Source organism: Lissotriton vulgaris, chromosome 11 (assembly GCF_964263255.1).
Source record: "Lissotriton vulgaris chromosome 11, aLisVul1.2, whole genome shotgun sequence".
In the NCBI taxonomy this organism is placed as follows: Eukaryota; Metazoa; Chordata; class Amphibia; order Caudata; family Salamandridae; genus Lissotriton; species Lissotriton vulgaris.
The window spans coordinates 777,586,724-777,603,032 of NC_141699.1; the positions used below are offsets into that span (position 1 = coordinate 777,586,724).

The 16,309-nt window shown below is 47.3% G+C and overlaps 1 protein-coding gene across 1 annotated transcript in view; it reads left to right on the top strand.

Annotated features, from left to right (window-relative positions):
* Positions 1-16,309, top strand: part of LOC147683489 (uncharacterized) — a 183,291-nt gene that overhangs the window by 158,931 nt on the left and 8,051 nt on the right. The window lies entirely within an intron of this gene.

The window sequence follows — 16,309 nt, forward strand, 5'->3', positions numbered from 1 at the left end:
GGAATGGGATTGTGCTGATTTTTCAGTGATTTTCGTTTTTGGGGGCTGTACTTGTGGCCTTTTCACCAGGGGTATTGAGTCTAGCATGGGCCTAGTCTTTTTGTGGGGTGTCTTGAACTTAAACATCATGGAGGGCATGGATGGAATGGGATTGTGCTGATTTTTCAGTGTTTTTCGATTTTTGGGGGTGTTCATGGGGAGGGACAGGCCATGTGGCTGGGGGCCATTTTGAGTGCTGCTACAGGCCCTGGCCATGTGCAGGGAGGCAAGTGGCCATTTTGAATGTAGGCATTGTTGTTAGGCCTGCAACCATTTTGCCTACTTTTCAACCTTTATGCCTAGGGGTAGAGAGTCTTGCATGGGCCTAGTCTTTCTGTGGGTTGTCCTGAATTTGAACATCATGGAGGGCATGGATGGAATGGGATTGTGCTGATTTTTCAGTGATTTTCGTTTTTGGGGGCTGTACTTGTGGCCTTTTCACCAGGGGTATTGAGTCTAGCATGGGCCTAGTCTTTTTGTGGGGTGTCTTGAACTTAAACATCATGGAGGGCATGGATGGAATGGGATTGTGCTGATTTTTCAGTGTTTTTCGATTTTTGGGGGTGTTCATGGGGAGGGACAGGCCATGTGGCTGGGGGCGATTTTGAGTGCTGCTACAGGCCCTGGCAATGTGCTGGGAGGCAAGTGGCCATTTTGAATGCAGGCATTGTTGTTAGGCCTGCAACCATTTTGCCTACTTTTCAACCTTTATGCCCAGGGGTAGTGAGTTTTGCATGGGCCTAGTCTTTCTGTGGGGTGTCTTGAATTTAAACATCATGGAGGGCATGGATGGAATGGGATTGTGCTGATTTTTCAGTGATTTTCGTTTTTTGGGGCTGTACTTGTGGCCTTTTCACCAGGGGTATTGAGTCTTGCATGGGCCTAGTCTTTCTGTGGGGTGTCTTGAACTTAAACATCATGGAGGGCATGGATGGAATGGGATTGTGCTGATTTTTCAGTTTTTTTCCCGATTTTTTTGGGGTCTATAACTGAACTGATGTTCCTCTGTCTTCCATTGTTTTTAGGTGCACAAGACTCAAGAGAACCACCAGTGCCAGGAAGAAGTCCTGCAGCGGTGTGTGTGTGCAGCATAACGTCACGCGACGTCACGTCTGGCCTCATACAACTCTACAATTCGTGCAACTGCGGCCTGCTGTCTGACCTGCTCTGAAGAAGATGGCCCCAAAAAAAGGTCTCCGTAGCTCCTCTAGCAAGAAAGTTGCTAGTAAGGAGCAGAAGAAGCAAGTTACCAAGGAGGCTGGTGTGCCGTCCGCCACGTTTTTTGGGAGCAAAAAAAAAAGTACGCCTGCAGCAGCAGGATCTGCTGGGGACCAAGCTGAGAGCAGCACCCCCGCTCCATTGGGTTCAGTGCCTCCACCACCACGCCAACTTAAGTCAAAGCCCTTGAGTGCTTCAGAGGCAGTCAGTGTACTTCTCCAATCACCATCGACCAGTGATGTTGGCTCATCGCAAGAAAGTAGCAGCAATGTCCCTGAATCAACACAGGTTGTTGTAACTCATCTGACAAGTGTTGAACAACCACAGCCGCAACAACAACACCATGTGCAAGTACAAGTCCAAGTACATGTGGAAGGAGAGGCAGCGCAAGGAGATGCGCAAGCAGAGGTACATGGAGGGTCACAAGTGCCCACAATAGTTGTTCCTCCCGAAGTAGGGGCACATCAGGAAACCGACAATCAAGCCGAGGTATCATTGGAAGCCACTCCTCCTGATGATCATTCATTGTCTTCCACATCCCTAGCAAGGAAAAGATCAAGGTTGGTGGCTACATCTTCTTGAAGCCCACCTCCTTCTGATGAAATGGATCCCAATTGGGAACCAGCACAACTGCCGTCTGAGAGTGAGGCACACCATGATCTGACAAAGGTACCTAAGCGTAAAAGGAAGGTCATCGAAAAACTCATAGCTATGGAGTGTGATGAGGATCAACAAGAAGTGAGGGATACTGCTGCTGATGAAGCCTCTCACGATGATGACGAGCCAGTCATCATAAAGGTCACTGCAGCCCCAGCGGGCATGCAGCAAAGAGACATTTTGACCCTATCCCGAGAAGCTGCTGAACTTGATGATGATGTCGACGAGGAGGCAATGGAAATGGAAACACAACAATCATTAGATTTGGAGTTAACTAGTACACCAACACCTACCGCTTCCATATTTCTTTCTCGCAAGAAGGGACCTCCATCCACCTCGACCTCAATTAGTGGTGGTGAAAGTGCAAAACGTACTGAAGTTCGGCAATCCGCATCCTCCACTTCATCTGGCATTAGCAGCAGGACCACCACCGCCAGTATCGCCGCCTCCTCCGGCCCCTAAAGACATTTCAAGTCTCCAGTTTGGGACTTCTTTAGTGTTTGCCCAAAAAAGGAAAACGTCGCCATTTGTAGCATTTGTAAGCTTCGAGTTAGTCGTGGTAAGTTTGGTACCAACTATGGTACCGGAGGCCAGAGAGGTCATCTTAGGAGAGCGCACCCTGTCCAATGGTTTGCGCAACTAGAGGCGGTCAAGGAAGCCCGAATTGCACGTAATGAAAACGTTGATTTTTCATCTGATGATGACGAGGAGGAAGAAGACGATTCAAACACTTCACTTACACCCAGTACCCCTGTCAGCAGCACACCCCATGTGAGACACACTAAGAGTGTGGGAGAGAGTGAGACATCACTGCGAAAAAGTTCATCAGCGAGCGTAACTGGGTCGAAGATATCATCATCATCCCGTAAATCTTTGGTCCAGGGCAACATTAAAAAGATGTTGTTTACAGAAGCGCAATATGAACGCAACCACCCACTGACGCGTCTGTATAACACTAAGCTGGCTAAAATGCTAGCTCTGGACCTTCTCCCTTTTTCTTTTGTAGAAGGGGTTGGTTTTCTAGAATTCGTGGCAGCGCTCTGCCCTAAATGGAAGGTTCCTAGCCGGTTCTATTTTGCCCGAGTTGCGGTTTCAGCACTACATGAAGATGTTCTGGAGGTGATTGGGGCAGCTTTGCAGAAGAGTGCTGTTCACACTATACATCTGACAACAGACATGTGGACCAGTGGCGCAGGCGCTGATTACATGTGCATCACTGCACACTGGGTCTCTTTTTCAGGGGCTAAAGCAAAGCTAAAAGCAGGTTTTGACCCGGACATTGTTTTTAAAGCTGCTCGGAAACATGCAACACTAGCCATGTTTGGTTTGGAGAAACGTCACACAGCAGAAAACATTTTTGATGTCTTTAACACAAAGGTCCTTAACTGGCTGTCCCCAAAAAAACGCCAGGTTGGTTATGTTTCCACGGACAATGGCGCCAATATAGTTAAGGCCATGAAGCTGGGTGAGTATTTCAGAGTGCCGTGTTTGGCGCACTGTATAAACCTGGTTGTCCAAAAATTCTTGGGTAATAAAGACAGTGCAGCGTACAGAGTATTGGACGCCTGCCGAAAAATGTGCAACCATTTCAGCCATTCTTTTAAGGCCCGGAAGCAGCTGAGGAGCCTGCTATATCAACGTCAAATGCCAGTGAAAGCACTCATCCAGGAGGTGGTAACACGTTGTAACTCAACCTTCTACATGCTTGAGCGTCTGTATGAGCAGTATACGGTACTCGATCACTATTTCTTAACAGAGGGCACAGCTCAGAAGGAGGACCTGAGGATGGGTGCGGCGCAATGGAACATAGTTAAAAGCCTGACACGCATGCTTCGTCCTTTTGAGTTCTTCACACGTGCAGTCAGCAAGGAGGACTGTAATTTGGGAAAAGCTATCCCATTGTTGTACATGCTGGAGCACCAACTGAAGGAGGTGTGTCCTGTGTTTGAAAAAGATGTAAAAAACCAAGACTCTTTTGTTCTGGCTGAGAAATTATTAGAGCTCCTACAAGGTGATGAACGTCTTAAAATGATCCACTCAGAACAGCATTACATTTGTGCTACTATTCTGGATCCACACTACAAAAAGGCGCTGGCAGGCCAAGCATTTGCTGATGAAGATGTTACAAAGTTCAAACGTTCGCTAGCCATGTCAGCCAAGAGGTTTGAAAGAGAACGGCAGAAAATTGAAGGAGAAGGCAGTACATCAGCATCAGAAGGCCATCCCCAGTCACAACAATCCTCTTCTGTACCTGTGGCTGCGGCACAAGTGACCTCTCAGCCGTTAAAGAGACCGGAACCGGATCATCTGCACCACCAGACGCAACAGTAACATTGGAGGCTGAAGAAGATTGGCTAGCTCGGCTTGGGTTTGGTTCTCAAAAGGTCACAGCAACAGCTAAGCAAAGAGGAGGAACCTTGGAGGAGAACCTTGATTCGATGGTCAAGGACTATCTGAATGACTCAACAGAGGTCTATGTTAATGCTCACCCATTGGCGTATTGGCATGGGAAAAAAGAATTGTGGCCACAGCTCACCAACCTGGCTTTAAACTACTTGTCTTGCCCACTCGCAAGCGTGTCTTCTGAACGTGTTTTCAGTGCTGCTGGTGGCATTGTAACTTCCAAACGGAGCCGCCTCTCGCCCAAAAATGTGGAGAGGTTAACAATGATCAAGATGAATCAGCACCTCATACCACCAGATTTCAGAGTACGAGAAAGTGCGCCGGATGAAGACGAGGTGGCCAGCAACATAGATGAGGGAATTTCTACTCTGTCAGGTGACACTGAGCTCACCCTGCCTGAATTCGCAGAGTATGATGACGAAGCCTTATTCTTATTCCTGGACCGTGATACCGAGCCCTGAAAATGAGACAACGAATCAATAACTTTCTTTTTCGTCCTTATTCACTTTTATTCCTGTGTGTCTGTCTTTCTTTGTTGTGCACAGTTAATATAATTCAAACTTTAATCAGATAATCACAAAAACAAGCCCATCAGCAGAACTGTCTTCACTTGTTTGCTAATTGATTTGAAGGTGCCGCAGTCTGCATTCCTCAGGTTCACAAGTTCAGAAGAACATGCTCCTCTATCCTCCTCCTCCAGACTCCTATTTCCATCAAAGCAGAGGGCTGGTTTACGCCCAATGAAGAAAGACTCAGCACTTGTGGGGGTGTTGTTCTACCTCTTTGCAGGTGAGTTGACGGCTCTGGGGCCATTGCTGGGAAGCTCTAATACCGGATAAAAGTGGTTTGGACCAAATCCGAGGCGCACATTTTTTAGTGTTTTTGCTGACTTGCTTGCCTTTGAGGTGCTCTTAGGGGGGGTTCCGTCTGTTTGTGGGTGAGTTTCGGGGTCTGTCAGCACTGCTGGGACACTCTAATCTTGATTGCATTTGCTTTTCAGGAAATCCGTGGTGGCAACCCCGACTTATGGCCTAGCTACGCAGCGCGTTTGGACCGAAGGCCGAGAAATATTGTAAGTAGGAGATGTTGCTTTTGGCCTGTTTGGGGGTGTTATGCTTTTTGGCGGGTGGGTTGGCGGGTCTTGGGCCATTCCTGGGAAGGTCTAATACCGGGTAGAAGTGGTTGGGACAAAATCCAGGCAGATTTTTTTTTTGCTATTTCTGACATTTTGCTCAATGTAGCGTTTTCGGGGGCCGGTTTGGGGGGCTTCCTGGTGTTTGTGGGTGGGTTTCGGGGTCTGGGAGCACTGCTGGCTATGGATACATTACATTGCAAGAGGTTTGAAGCAAATCCATGGTGGCATAGGGGAGTTAGGGCCTAGCTGCAGAGCGCGTGCGGAGTGATTTGGGAAATTTGGGAAAAAATGACTAAGTCCCCATTTTTGTACTTTTGCTCTTTGGCTGTTTGGGGGTCTTCTACTCGTTTTCTCTTGGGTTGACGGCTCTGGGGCCATTGTTGGGAAGCTCTAATACCGGATAAAAGTGGTTTGGACCAAATCCGAGGCGCAAATTTTTTAGTGTTTTTGCTGACTTGCTTGCCTTTGAGGTGCTCTTAGGGGGGGTTCCGTCTGTTTATGGGTGAGTTTCGGGGTCTGTCAGCACTGCTGGGACACTCTAATCTTGATTGCATTTGCTTTTCAGGAAATCCGTGGTGGCAACCCCGACTTATGGCCTAGCTACGCAGCGCGTTTGGACCGAAGGCCGAGAAATATTGTAAGTAGGAGATGTTGCTTTTGGCCTGTTTGGGGGTGTTATGCTTTTTGGCGGGTGGGTTGGCGGGTCTTGGGCCATTCCTGGGAAGGTCTAATACCGGGTGGAAGTGGTTGGGACAAAATCCACGCCGAAAAGCCTTTTGGCACTTTTTGTAACTTAGGGTTTGTTAGCCCTAGCAGCAGGATTGCATGTGTTTCGGGGTGTTCTACATTTTTGCAACTGAGTTCTGGGGTCTTAGAGCACTCGTGAGAATGTGTAATTTTGGTTGCAAGTCATTTGAAGAAAATCCTGGGTGGGAAAGGGGGGATTTGGCATAGTTAAAGAAAGCCTTTGCCACTACTCTTAACTTAGGGTTCGTTAGGGTTAGCAGTATTTCTATTGCATGTGTTTGGGTGGGGGGGGTTTCGAGTCTTGGAGCGATGCTGGCTATGGATACTTTTACTTGGTTGCTTGCAAGTGGTTTGAATGCAATCCACGGTGGGTAAGGGGGTATTTGGGCCTACTTTTACTTTCAAAGCACGTTTTGTCACCAGTTTTCTGCTAGGCCTCATTTTTTCCGATTTGATTGGGGATCTTCTACATTTTTGCGACTGGCTTTAGTAAGGGTCTTGGTGGGAGCACTGCTGGGAAGATCTAATTTTGTTCTAAAACACAGTTTACAGTACACCTAGCTTGAGGGGAAAGATCTGCTACATTAATTTGCCCATACTTATTTATCCTTCAAAAGGTGACTCAGACAGAGTACGCACTGTCAAAAATATTGTACTGTCTACTAGGAAAAGCAAAGTGTGACTTTTTGCACTCCACAGCCTACATACCTTATATTTATTTATCAGTGGTGTTGTAATATTATATCACTTCCTGTTTTTCGTTGAATAATTACAGGCCGGGTTTCAGTCAATGGGGAAAAAAGGATGGAGTCAGGATTCACATTAGCGAGCCGCAATTCAGCATCCGCCAGGCAGGCAGTGGACAGGGCGTCTTCTGGTCACCAACATTGATGGACGAAGCGTCAGATGGAATGGAGGAGTGCCGCTAATAAGAGGATTTTTATTCTGCATGCAACTTACTTACCAAATTCAACAGGACAACTACAACAACATACAGATACAGTATCCATTGTGTTTTTCTATGACTGTGACTGCATTTCTTGGATCTCTCTCTGCTTCTAAATTGATCCCTTAACACATCACTTAGTCCACTCCACTATCACATCTGCACCACACATAGTCATTTGTAAGTGCTCCTACGTAATTCGCAAGTCGCAGCACGCCCCAGCCCGTAGAGGACTGGGATGGCCCCAATGATGAAGCATGTCACCAAGGGGCAACCCTGGTGAGTGAGGGGACACCTAGAAAAAGAGCAATTTCTCCTTTTCTATCTACTACACCTTCCAGAACAACCCCATTGAGTGTTGTGAATGGATTTATAGTGACCAGCAAGGCTCTCAGGTATCTGGCAACAGAGACCTTATGTTGAATATAGTTATCAATAATTCCACACACGCCCTGTAGTGTCGCATTCTTTCTTCCACAGTTGTCGAAAGTACTACTGACTTTTCACTGACATGCATGCAGTAGTGCATGCACTTTCAAAGATTGATGGATAGGTTTGTACCCAAAGATTTGTTTATGTTCAATTGCTTGTCCATGCTGTGTTGTTTTTTCTTGTCTCACAAAACCTTTCCCAAAAACCCCCGTACCCATCCATTTTTCAAACCCTAACCCTCTTCCCCCGGGCGGTGTGGTTTTGATTGATGTGTGACTAAATTACAGCAATAAATCCACACACTTGCTGGGGAGGATAAGGTGATAGCAACAGGCTGGTGAAGAAATCCGAGGATATATTCTTACTCTGCTTGACAAAGACCCATGGCTAATGTCAAAGAACTTCAACCGAATTAGTAGTTATACTTTACCATTTGTTAGGCTACAATGTGGCACTGTTCTAGTGTACTGTCACCTGCTATATTCTCTATTGTACCGTTGTATTGCTCAGGAGGACAAACCAGATTTAATTTTCTTTTTTTTCATAGGCATGCAACTGCCACTGTGTCACACCAATAGTACCACCGCTATGAGGAAATTTTATCCGCCCAGGATTGCCAACCTTATTCGCTGTTTCCCGTGGAGCCAGCCCTGGGCCTAGCCCTACTTGCAAACAGAAATTACAGGTAAGATAAGCGTTTGGTGGGAGGGAGTACAATGGAGTATTAGGAGAGACGAGAGACTGACGGTAGTACTACTAAAGTCCTAGGACTCTTGAATTCACTTCACTTACTCTGTGAGAGGCACTTAGTGTTGAAAATATTTGGGCATTGACACTTAAAGGAAGAAAATGGAAGTAAACTTTCAGGAAAACAAAGTTACTGTTAAACCCCCACCCACCAGGCAAGCAGTAAAAAACAGGTATGCTCAGATAAAGTTTGAAAAAGTATATTTATATCCCTAACAAAATAATCTCCCGCAAGACCCTCCCTAACCCCAACGGTTGTCCTTTAAAAGTCCCAAACCCAACTCCCGATTCCCACCCCCCAAAAGTCTCTAAAAAAGGGGCAAGGGACACTATGGGTGGATGCTGTTTACTTTTTGGGCCAGGGCATCATACTCCTGGCGGAGCAAGGCATGCTCTACGCGGAGCCCCTCCAACACGTTTGTGAAGTGGTGGAGCTCCTGCTGAAGGCGGGACACCCTCAGGGTACTGCGGCGCAGGCGTGCCTTGCAGTTACAATGGCTGTGAGAGGCAGCTGTTGTCCTTGCTGCTAGGCGGTGGCATTTGGCTTTGGCAGCCCGGCTCAGTCTGGCTGGAGCACTGTGCTGGGTGGCAGCCCGTGGGGGCACGGAGGCCGATGCAGACGACGTTGTTGTTGTGGTCGACTGCACACTTTCGTCATCCTCCAGGGCCTCCAGCCGCCGATATTCTGCAACAGTGGCAGCGATCCTCCGTTGCCCGGCCGCTCTAGCCAGCTCCTTCCTCCTTGTTCGTTTGGAAGGAGCATCTATATGAAGAAAGAAAGACATAGTCTGTAACCAATGCTCTTTAAGATTAACTCAATCATTCAGCAGAAATTTGTGGTGCAGTACAACTAGCAACTTGCAAGCGCATTACATAACTATTGAGGCCAGTATCTATCTAACCTCCCACTTCTTCATCCTTGCTCTAACATTAGTGGGAGTTTAAGGAACACATTCTACGAGCACTATGGACTTCCATTGGAGTCGACTATGAAAGTACACCAGTCTTATTCTTCTTCTTGTCTCTTGTTTAGGAAAATTGGTACGTTATCTTCTGCAAGCCGGCATAATGCCAGCGCAGTGAACTTGCACCCGAGAAAAAGAGGCGCACGCCATGATGAGTGACCTAGACTTGCGTTACTGTACCGGTTCAGTACATGCAGGTGGTGAAGCTCTTACTTTTCTATTACGGGTGGCACTGGGAATACTCTGTTACAAGGGCTACTGCTTAATTAATTTAACTTTCACCCTACAGTGCAAATGAGTACTAGAAATGGAAAATGAAGAAGATAAATAATCTGATTATCTATCACCTCACATGGGATGTTTTTGCTTACATATGGGATGACTTTAGGTGCTTTGCTTTTTATTGAGTGACCAGTGATACATCCACACATGAATGACTGAGTACTACTAAACTTATTAAGAGAGGTAGGGAGTGGCCACCGTAATAACCGGATCTATGCTGTGCTTGCAATACAAACTACTGCTTCTATTGATGGTAGTATTTGGACAAAATTACAACTTCTTTTCCTTGCCTTTCCTACACTGGAACGGACGTGCGGGTGCAGTGTTACATGCTCTTCAAAGTTACACTTAGTTCATCCACTGACCGTCTACTCTCTCTAGATCATGGGTACTCACAGACTTTCTCTCAGGGGCTAAATTTACAGTGTAGTTTGTGGCCGAGGGCCGCACTGGTGGGGGCGGAGTCAGAGGGGGTGGGGCTAAAGCAAAACGAAAACTTGTGACCATGAGGTTGCACACAGGTCCCTGCAGCAGATGCCTTCATCCACTGAGCCACCAGACCCAGCATTTACATACATCTCTCTCCCTCCTGCTCTCCCTCCTGCCCTCCCTCTCCATCTCTCTCTCCCTCCTGCCCTCCCCCTCCCTCCCCCTCTGTCATCTCACTGTGTGTGTGTCTGTCTGTGTCAGCCTTCAACCCGGGCTGAGACAGCTTCCTCAACGCGCACACACAGACAGCCACACCAAAGTACTTAACAGGTCTTTAAAAGACCATTAACATATTATTGAGGCTTTGTTTGTTGTAGCGCCCCTGCATCTCCACCCTGACAATCACTGCTTGCCCGGCCCCACAGAGCAGAGGCTTTGTTCACCTCTTTGTGGCCCTGCATCTCCACTCTGCTCTGTGGGGGCCGGGGGAGCAGTGATTGTCAGAGTGGAGATGCAGGGGCGCTAACAGGTGAAATACAACAAAGCCTCTGCTCTGTGGGGGCCGGGGGAGCAGTGACTGTCTGCAAGGTCTGTGCACCGCCAAGGAAGGCTTGCCGGGCCGCCACCGGCCCGCGGGCCGTACTATCAGTACCCCTGCTCTATACACATATGCTATCTAAGAGTCAGATAGTAGCATGATCCAGGTATATTATGGACACATACAGTTTCTGTGTCATCCACCCAGGCTGTTGTCCTTCCACCAATCATTGCTTCATCATTCACCCAGCCATGCATCTCATATTCTTTCCTTCCCAGCCACGTCTTCAATCTCAATAAGCAAGGAATATATAAGAGCTTACCTCTGCCCGCCACCACCACCGTCTGAACTCTCACAGCCGGCACTGGAACCGCCGCATCCTCCCCTGAGGAATTGCCCTCCGCCTCCGTGTCGAGCACCACCACCTCCGCGTTGGCCCCGCCACCAGATGTTCCACCTACAAAGTACATTTAAGAATGTTAGAATAAACCACTCACTAGTATTTGGTCTAGGAATGAAGACATGTGAAAACAATGTAATTTGTGACTGTGTACTCTAAAGTTTAAAAAAAAATCCCTTTTTCCAGGGAAGGGTGTTGTCTTGCTGCACTTTTTGGCACAACTGATGAAGGCTGGCTTTTTAACACGCACCATTTTTCTACACACAGACAGAAGATGGACTTCTAACAACAAGATCAAGTTGAAACAAGGTGAGAGCTCGGCTCGACCACAAGAAATGTCTTCAATTAATCGTCAGCACTAACCACTTTTCCAGTCTCAATTAAACGTTTAGTTTTTTTATTATGACTTCATTTTAATAAATGTGTTTACTTTTAATAAAGCTTTTAAACTTAAATAGACTCTGTGTTTTTTGGTCCAGACTAGAGTGACTGAGCGAAAGGTTTTGCAATTTTTGCAAGCATGAGTCCGTGCCTCTGACACTTCTTGACTCTGACTCCGAGTCCGTACTCTTGAGCTACGTTGGATAATCATGATTGGAGATCAATCATCGATGAATTCGGGAGGTAAATGACTGTGCCACACTATGTAGTCAGTCAGTAAGGACATTGGGGGTTCAAAGTCTGTTATCACAGAGGTATGTGGAAACTCTAACAGCGCCTATTATAATTGATAAGCAATGCACTATTTATTGTCCATAGTTCTGTTTCTGCAGAAGAATTGTCCCCGCAACAGTAGTGGTATGGATTGTCCTCCTATCCAAACCAAAAGGTAGTATCTTATTCGTTCTTGGTGGTCATGCACATTTTATAGTTGGGAATTTTCAAAGCAGATAGAACACTTCAAAAGACATTATGGACAATCCCAGAGGACTGCACTAAGTTGATAGAGCTATTGCTGACTAGAATGGGAGTTTCGCCAACCGTGCAATCTTAGTTAGCTACACAGACAGACTAATAAGAATAATCTAGTAATACCACAGGGAGTCATAGTAGAGGCAGGATAAGAATTTAGATACAGTCTACAAGAAGATCAAAGATGATTTTGAAAAAATCAAATGAGGAACGCTAGGAAAAGTAGGTACTAGTCTAAAATGAAAACTTACTGGGGCCAGCAAAGGAGCCCTCGCCTGCCCGATCCTGGCCCTGCTCAACAGCATCCGCCTGCTGCTCATGTGTCCTCCCCTCGCCCCTGGGGGGAGCTGACTTACAACATGAAAGAAAGAACAGAAAACATGGATGATTGTTGCTTGTCAATGTCAACCAAATCAAACATTTCAAAACAACAATAATAAAATATTTCCGCGAAATTATATTGATTAGGGTTAGTTTTCATTGATTTGCGGACCTGCGACTTTGAAAGTCACGTAACTCACTAAACAAAGTACTGAAAGGTTCACCTAGGACTGGCAGGCAGCAGTCCGCAGGCAAGACGCAAAGTGACAGACAAACTCCATTGTGATTTCAGTCGGATCAGTGACAACACTAACAGTTGCCTGCTACATAACCAGTCATTTAAATAGTCAAACTATCAATCCACCGCCACTATTTTTCTTATTGTCAAGGGTACAAAGGAAGGGGCAGATTTAAGCCCCTTGCGGCTCTTTTGCTCCGTTCTTGCATGACTTTTGTGACGCAGCAGCTAAACAAAAGAGGCGCCATGGTGCGGCGTATAATATTATAACAACGTGACGCATTTGGGAGATGCATCCTGTTATAAAGCCCTGCGCCATCAGGGGGCGTTCCGGCGCAAGGGAGGGCATTCCTGCGCTGGAACACATCCTAAAAGTGGCTGAGGGAAATCTACAAAATTTCAATCAGTCACCTTTAGAACAATGATGCGTCACACAAACCCTGGCCTGCACCTGCTTGAAGCAGACGTACGGCGTGAACCAGCATTGGGGTGATAGGGTACCCCAGAGCATTGCTGGAGCTGCGCCATCGTTGCGACGCAACTCCAGCAGTAAAGCTTCGGTGACGTTTTGGGCCCATGGTGCACCGCATTGCAAATATGGCGCACCATGTTTGGTGGTGGTAGCGGGCTGCACAATTACTGGTGCATCCCTGCTACTTTGCAGGGATGCGACGGTAATTGCAATTCTGCCCCTTAGGGGCATACTTTCTTACGCGTTCTGGCGCATCTCCAGAGATGCGCCAGATCAAATGCGTCACGCAAAACTACCCTTGCAACACGGCAGATGCGCCTCATTTACAATGCGGCGCGCCCTGGCGCAAGGGTAGCCACTTGCGTGACGCATCTCATCACGTAAGAGCGGCGCATCGCTGGAGTCACGTCGCCAACGCAATGCAACTCCAGTAATGCTCAGGGCCACCCAATACTTAACATGCTGTGTCAGTCCTTACGCCTGCTTCAAGCAGGCATAAGGAATTGAATTGACGTAGCAGCGTCGCAGAAGTGCCTGCGTTAAATCTTGTAGATTTCACGCAGGCACTTTTGCGAGGCGCACAGCCGCAGGACCGCCCACCCTGAATACTAGGAACGCACCCATTGTGGCGCAGGCCCATGGCTTTATAACGTGACACATCTCCCTAGATGCGTCACGCTGTAAATGACTCGCAGGGATGCGCCACGTTTACACCGCTGTTGCGACACGCAAGGCAATGTAAACGTGGCGCAAGGGGCTTGTAAATGTAATCTGCCCCCTAGTGTCTAGCATTACGCAGTTCTGTAAAGTACACTCATACATAATTGTTACTCAGGCCAATGAGACCACAAAATAGAAAACAAATAAGCATAGTAGCAACGCCACTGAGAATGTCAGGATACGCTGTCTATCGCGCCTGCCACACAAACAACTACACTTCCCATGAGCCTCGAGGCTTCTTTCAGGAAGTACAACTATGGGAGGGATGCGCTTCCGGTTGCGCGTTATTCCGTGTCCTGTTTGTCTCAAGCGTGAGAGCGGCTGCTCTACACGCTAATCCCTGGTTCCTGTATCTGCCGATCGGAGAGCGACTGAGCTGGTCTCCGGTGTACTCCTGCCTGAATCTCCTTCCGAGAGGTTTGAGTCATTCCCGAAGGTATCGTTGCACATTATCTCCACCGCCCCTGGCGGCTCGCATTTCTGCATTCGTGAACTGTTCTGGTTTTAGCATTCTGGAAGCTAGAGAATGCTTCCTGGAGACTTCCTGACTTGAGATTTAGCAGAGCGCGGAGGCGGTCGAAACCACGCGTTACCATACTTTCATATTCATTCATGTTGGTGTAGGTAGCGGGGCACGGTAGTGAGGTTAACTACGTGTCACCGTTACATTCCTGGCTATTACTGGGAGCAATACAAGCGGGAGCGTTGTGGTGAGGCTAACTACACGTTCCTAGGATCTATGTTCTTGTTTTATTATTGGAGCACATGAACAGAATTCAGTAGTGGTCGCAACTACGTTTTACTGTTGTGAAAGCTTTATGTACTAGTGGGTCATTATTTGTGGTTCCTCTGAAGTAAAGAGAGCGGAGTGTTGTAGTTCTTGCTTCCTACACACTACAGTTTCCATGGAACATTGTCTGGAACATATTTACTGTATTTACGGAATACTTGGACCCCCATTTATACATTGAGTCCTTCTAACAGTCTGTGGATATTATTACAGGCTGTGACTGAAGGGCTGTGTTGGTTTACTATCAAGGGCTTGATCTTTCTTGTCATTCAGGTATCCTTTCCCTGCTGACCCTAGCCTTTCCCTTCCCTCGTTTTTTATTTTAGTTTGTTATTTTTCTCCCTCGCCTAATGACTCGAACACCCTGTGTTATTACATTCGGGGTGTTGGTGACATTTGGAGGTGGAACCATTGTGCAGCGACTGGATCCCGTGGAGTAGACCTGACAGAATAACGCGCCCACGAACGTTGCTCTGCCTGGTCCAGTTGTTGCACAATGGCCACCATGGATGATGTTCTGCAGGCTCTGCTTTTGGTTCAACAGGAGCTGGCCTCCTCGAAAAGCGGAAGCTACTGCTTTAAAGGAAAAGGTGGATAGGTTGTCTAGAAATCCCTTTTCATCATCCAATCCTCAGATTCAGGTGACGGTTCCCCCCCCTATCCCTCTGGCTAGTCCGGAGAGATATTCGGGAGACCCTGCTAAAACTCAGGTGTTTTTGACTCAAGTTATGTTACACTTTTCGTGTAAGCCAGCATCGTTTCCTAACAACCATTCTAGAGTGGCATTTGCAATATCATATCTGGTAGGGGATGCTGCCAATTGGGCAGTACCATTGGTAAAGAAAGACGACCCCATTCTCTCGGATTGGTCGGCTTTTCGCACTGAATTCGAGAAGGTGTTCGACCGAAGGGTCACCACTTTAAGTGCAGACCGAGAGCTTCTTGAATTGAGACAGGGCAGATCTGACTTGATAACGTATCTTACGAAATTCAATCGATTGGTGGCTGAGACCTCATGGCCAGAGGAGAAAAGAATGTCCCTATACTATCAGGGCTTAAGGGATAGCCTTAAAGACGTCATTGCTCAAATAGATCCCCAACCAGTTACTTATGTTGATATGGTAAACCTGACCCTGAGACTGGATGGTAGAATGACAGATAGGGGAGGGGACAGGAGAAGATGGGAGAAGGGCTCTTCCCGACCGGAATGGCTTCCACGTAGGGCCTTGCCTTCCCCAGACACGACCTCCGAGCCCAATGGAAATAGGGGCGGTCCGTTCCCCTTTAACTAGAGAGGAAAAAGAAAGTCGTAGGGTGGCCGGCCTCTGCATGTATTGTGGCAAGAAAGGTCATTACGTAAGGGACTGTCCTTCCAAACCCAAAAGTTCAGGTACATGGTCTCGAAACAAAAGAGTAGCCGTCACCGTTGGTAGCGTTAAAGAGGAGGCCTGCGGAGGGGAGGAAGGAAGTTCTAGAAAAACACAACCCTGGAAAGCACCTTCATTAACTGTGCTAACCCTGCATGAATCTGAATCCCATATCTTAATGCCCATGAGACTAGAGTGTCAACTGCAGGTATATGATGTAACTGTTATGATTGATTCAGGGGCTACTGGGAATTTCATCAACAGTGGTCTTGTAACTTCTTTGTCATTGGATCGGGTACCCAGGGACACCCCCGAGGAAGTCCTGGCTGTTGATGGGAAACCTTTAATATCCGGTCTCATAACCGAACAAACGGAGAGAGTAACACTCACGGTTGATGTAAAGGAAGGTAGACATAGGGAAGAGCTAGTGCTTAATATCATTGAAGCCCCACAATACGAGGTGATCCTTGGAATGCCCTGGCTCACCCATCATAATCCCTCCATAGACTGGAAAGAAAAATCGATGCAGTTCCTGTCTGAGGAGTGTAAAT